This window comes from Lathyrus oleraceus, chromosome 5 (genome assembly GCF_024323335.1).
Source record: "Lathyrus oleraceus cultivar Zhongwan6 chromosome 5, CAAS_Psat_ZW6_1.0, whole genome shotgun sequence".
In the NCBI taxonomy this organism is placed as follows: domain Eukaryota; kingdom Viridiplantae; phylum Streptophyta; class Magnoliopsida; order Fabales; family Fabaceae; genus Lathyrus; species Lathyrus oleraceus.
Window position 1 is genome coordinate 72,491,467 of NC_066583.1, and position 5,893 is coordinate 72,497,359.

Below are 5,893 nucleotides of genomic sequence, written 5' to 3' on the forward strand. Positions count from 1 at the left end.
GGGGTACAAACTGCAAGTGCACAGTTCTATCGCGTAGTTTTAAAAGATATCGATCCCACAAGGACTTATGAATCGATATACCGTTTTCTAAGGTTACTTCGTAAAGCTAAGGCGGGTAATACTTTGATTGTTTGGGGAAAAGTTAAAACTAAAAATAGGATCTAAATTAAATATCAACTAAACAGATATCGATATGTAGTTTGTCGTAATTAGGGAATCAATTCTTCGTTGGTTTCTTCGTTTTAAAATAAATCTTTTCAGTTGACACTATTGATTAAAAGTCTTATCTCAAACTCTCGCCCTGTTGAATAAACTATGATTTTATATTAACGTAGCTGTCACTTATTAGTTAAGTCAAAAACCACTTTTTGAAAACAATAGAGTCCGTAGAAACTCTTTTTAAGAAAACACTAATCGTTTAAACACCCTTGTCTCAAACTCTCGCTCTGTTGACTTAGGTTATATAATTAAATTCAAATGCTTAACTCTCGTCCTCACATTCAACCTTTAAAAATAATTTTTGAAAAAGATTAGAATTTAATTAACTCTAAAAATTGCTCTCGCCCTGATCTAGAATTAATGTCCAATTTACACTGTCCAGTCAAAAACTCAAACTTTCGTTCTATTGATTTTAACTTCTTTATGTCTTTTACTTTCGTACAAAAACCTTGTTATTAAACCTGTAAATTGAGGCCGTGAAAAGAGTGATTTTAATTGTAAACTTAATTAAACCAACTTAGTTTTGATTCCTTCATTCCGTTTACTTTACATACCGATACCTAAATAAATTAGCCAGACATACTAAACAGATCTAAATAATCAGCATGCATAAATAATTCCATCTCAGATAAATAATAAAAATAAACAGTAAAACAAAGCATATGTAAATTCAAACAATAATTAAAGAACCTGAGTAATTAAATAGCAGTCTTGAACATCCACCACAGACCGGTTGGATTTGTTCTTGAATTCTTCAATCAGACAGAAAAATAAAAGTGAAGGAATAAAAATCTAGGGTCTAACGTAAGGCTAGATCTAGTAAAAGATACACAATAGTTTCCGGTGTAGAAACTATTATGCGAAAAAGAATTAATTAAGTGCTGAAAGCTTAACTGGAAAAGAAAATAAAAATAGAAATAAAAACTGCAATTAAAAGCAAAAACAGTAAAGAAAAATAATGGTATGCTTGCACGGCTGGAAGAAGAAAATTGAACGAAGTCGGGGAGGGCTGTAGGGTTTGCAAAGCCAATATTTATACTGGTCACTTTGTTGTAACGGTTTCCAAGATTCTTCCGTTCACGTTCCAATGGTCAAGCGTAACAATAGGCCTCAACATCTTTGTTGCGCTTCTGAAGCCAAAAATATAGGAGAATGGTGTGACGTCCGTCACACCATGTGTTACGCTCGTAACACAAGTGGGTAAAGCGTGACGCTTGTCACAGCCTGTGTGACGCTCGTCACAGGCACAGCGCCTGTACTTTTTGGGTTGGGCTTTGGCTTTTGATATTTGCTTCTTTTCATTCCTTTTTGCACCTCCTTTTCTTCCTTTTTTACTTGTGCTTCAAATAAACAACCTGAGATAAATAGAAAGAAAATACCGAGTAATATCGCGTAAAATGAAATAAATTGAAGTAAATAATAATATAATTTAATTAAATTGAGTCCTAGAATGTGATATTATTTCATGTTATCACTGGTAGTGGCAGGGGGAGAGAGGGCTCTCCTGGTTAGCCATTTGTCTTCCTTCTCTTATATAGATGTTGAGGTTGAAGTTGGAACTCCTTTCCAAGATTTATCTATTACTGAGCCTATTGAGAAGAGAACTCCTTCATTTGCTTCCTACAAAGATGCAAAGTTGGCCATTGAGCGTGGTGCAACCACTGGTTTAGGAAAAATGATTGAGTTAGAAGACAACGAGTCCCGGGCTGGCATAGGTTTTTCTTTTGGTACTTTCAACAAGCAAGGGTTATTCAAGAGTGGAGGTTTCATCCATACTGGTCTAGATGAGGAGGCTGCTGCCGTTTTAGAAGAAGATATAGAGGATTCTGGCAATTTCATCATCCCTGGAAGGGTCTGCAACAATTGGGTCGCTGTGGATATTCCAACAGTTGTCCATAAGTCAACGTAATGATCACTTTGTTTAAAAACCCTTCTCCCATGCCAAAAGGAGGAGTGATAGCATTGTTGGCAACATAAATACAATGATATTTTCATTCAATAAATTCATGCTAAATGTTTGTTTTCCCAATTTACTTTCCCTTTTTGTTTTTGCATGAAATTGGTGATCACATAAAACCTCAAAATGGAATAAAATCAATCTTTTCATCTGCATACTTGTTTGAATTCTAAAGCTTTTCATATCCAAAATCATTATGCAGGTTGATTTCCAAACCTATTGAACATAATGATCCAACACCATCTCCCAATCTTGAATTCCCTATATTTGAGGCAGAGGAAGATGATGTTGAAGAGATTCCTGATGAGATTACCCGTCTACTTGAGCATGAAGAGAAGATCATTCAGCCGCATCTTGAGAATCTAGAAACAGTCAACTTGGGGTCTGAAGATTGGGTGCGAGAGGTAAAGATTGGGGCACTTCTGGAAGAATCTGTTAAGAAGGGGTTGATTGAATTGCTACGAGAATATGTTGACGTCTTTGCTTGGTCATATGAAGACATGCCTGGTCTAGATACTGATATTGTGCAACATTTCCTACCTTTAAAGCCTGAGTGCGTGCCTGTGAAGCAGAAACTCAGAAGAACTCATCCTGATATGGCAGTGAAGATCAAAGAGGAAGTTCATAAGCAAATTGATGCGGGGTTCCTGGTGACTTCTACATATCCTCAATGGGTGGCCAATATTGTGTCTGTGCCTAAGAAAGATGGAAAAGTCCGGATGTGTGTGGACTATAGAGACTTGAATAAAGCTAGTCCGAAAGATGATTTCCCTCTACCACATATTGATATGTTGGTAGACAATACAACTAAATTCAATATCTTCTCGTTTATGGATGGATTTTCCGGATATAATCAGATTAAAATGGCACCTGAGGATATGGAGAAGACAACATTCATCACACCTTGGGGAACATTCTGTTATCGAGTGATGCCCTTCGGTTTGAAGAACGCCGGAGCCACATATCAACGAGCTATGACCACCTTGTTTCATGATATGATGCACAAGGAGATTGAGGTATATGTTGATGATATGATTACTAAGTCAAGAACGGAAGTTGAACATGTAGAGCATTTGTTGAAGCTTTTTCCAGCGTTTGAGGAAATATAAGCTTCGTCTGAATCCCAACAAGTGTACATTTGGAGTCCGTTCTGGCAAGTTATTGGGCTTCATTGTTAGTGAAAGAGGTATTGAGGTTGATCCTGCAAAGGTCAAAGCAATACAAGAGATGCCTGCGCCCAAAACTGAGAAGCAAGTCCGAGGTTTTCTTGGCCGCTTGAATTATATCTCCAGATTCATATCCCACATGACTGCCACATGTGTGCCTATATTCAAGCTCCTCCGGAAAGATCAGTCCCATGATTGGACCGAGGATTGCCAGAAAGCTTTCTACAGTATTAAAGAATATCTGTCTGAGCCTCCGATTCTGTCTCTGCCTATAGAGGGAAGACCTTTGATCATGTATCTGACTGTTCTTGAAGACTCGATGGGTTGTGTCCTTGGTCAGCAAGACGAATCAGGGAAGAAGGAGTATGCTATTTACTACCTGAGTAAGAAGTTCACTGATTGTGAGTCTCGATACTCAATGCTTGAAAAGACATGTTGTGCTTTGGCTTGGGCTGCTAAGCGCTTACGCCAGTATATGATAAATCATACGACTTGGTTGATATCCAGAATGGATCCAATCAAGTACATCTTCGAGAAGCCTGCTTTAACAGGGAGAATTGCCCGTTGGCAGATGTTGTTATCTGAGTATGATATTGAGTATCGAGCTCAGAAGGCTATTAAAGGTAGTATCTTGGCTGACCATTTGGCACATCAGCCTATTGAAGATTATTAGTCAGTTCAGTATGACTTCCCGGATGAGGAAATTCTGTATTTGAAAGTGAAAGATTGCGATGAGCCTATACTTGATGAAGGGCCAGAGCCTGGTTCCAGATGGAGTATGGTGTTTGATGGCGCTGTAAATCAGTATGGAAATGGTATTGGGACCGTGATTATTACTCCTCAGGGCGCGCATATTCCTTTTACAGCAAGGCTAACTTTCAAATGCACGAATAATATGGCTGAGTATGAGGCTTGTATTATGGGATTGGAAGAATGCATTGATCTAAGGATCAAGCATCTTGATGTATATGGTGAATCGACCCTCGTTGTTAATCAGATTAAGGGTGAATGGGAAACGAATCAACCTGGCCTCATTCAATACAGAGATTATGCGAGGAGGATTTCAACGTTCTTTACTGAGGTTGACTTCCATCATATTCCTCGAGATGAGAATCGAATGGCAGACGCTCTTGCTACACTTGCTTCGATGATTGTGGTTAAACTGTGGAATGAAGTTCCCAATATCACCGTGATGCGCTTGGACAAACCAACTCATGTGTTTGCGGTAGAAGAGGTGAAAGACGATAAGCCATGGTATTATGACATCAAGTGTTTCCTTCAGAACCAGGTCTACCCGCCTGGGGCATCTGTAAAAGATAGGAAGACTTTGAGGAGATTGTCAGGCAGTTTCTACCTCAATGACGAAGTGCTTTACAAAAGAAATTTTGACATGGTTCTGCTCAGATGCGTGGATAGACACGAAGCAGACCTGTTAATGACAGAGGTCCATGAGGGTTCATTTGGTACTCATTCCAATGGACATGCCATGGCTAGAAAGATGTTGAGAGCAGGTTACTATTGGCTGACAATGGAGTATGACTGCTGCAAGTATGTGAAGAAATGCCATAAGTGTCAGATTTACGCGGGTAAGATTCATATTCCTCCGACACTTTTGAATGTGATTTCATCACCATGACCTTTCTCCATGTGGGGAATTGACATGATTGGCATGATAGAGCCGAAAGCGTCCAATGGACACATATTTATTCTCGTAGCAATTGATTACTTCACCAAGTGGGTTGAAGCAGCGTCATATGCAAATGTGACCAGGTAGGTGGTCATGAAGTTTATCAAGAATCAACTCATATGCCGTTATGGTGTGCCGGATAAGATCATTACTGATAATGGATCTAACTTGAACAACAAAATGATGAAAGAGCTGTGTAGTGAGTTCAATATAGCGCTTTATAATTCTTCTCCTTACAGACCTAAGATGAATGGGGCTGTTGAAGCTGCTAACAAGAACATCAAGAAGATTATCCAGAAGATGGTTGTCACGTATAAGGATTGGCATGAGATGTTGCCATTCGCTTTGCATGGCTATCGTACATCTGTCCGCACTTCAACAGGGGCAACCCCTTTTCTCTCTTGTTTATGGTATAGAGGCTGTACTCCCAGTAGAGGTGGAGATCCCATCAATGAGAGTCTTGATGGAGGCCAAGTTGACTAATGCTGAATGGGTTCAGAGTCGTTATGACCAGCTAAACTTGATTGAAGAGAAGAGATTGACTGCCATGTGTCACGGTCAGTTATATCAGCAGAGGATAAAGAAAGCTTTTGATAAGAAGGTCAAGCCTCGTGTGTTTCGAGAAGGTGACCTTGTGCACAAGAAAGTTTTGTCTTTCGGGCCCGATTCTAGGGGCAAGTGGACTCCGAACTATGAGGGTCCGTATGTTGTTAAGAGAGCCTTTTCAGGCGGTGCTTTGATACTTACAACTATGGATGGGGAGGATTTCACTCGTCCTGTGAACTCAGATGCAGTCAAGAAATACTTCGCCTAAAAAAAAAAAAAAAAAACTGAATAGCTCGCTAAGTTGAAAACCCGAAAGGG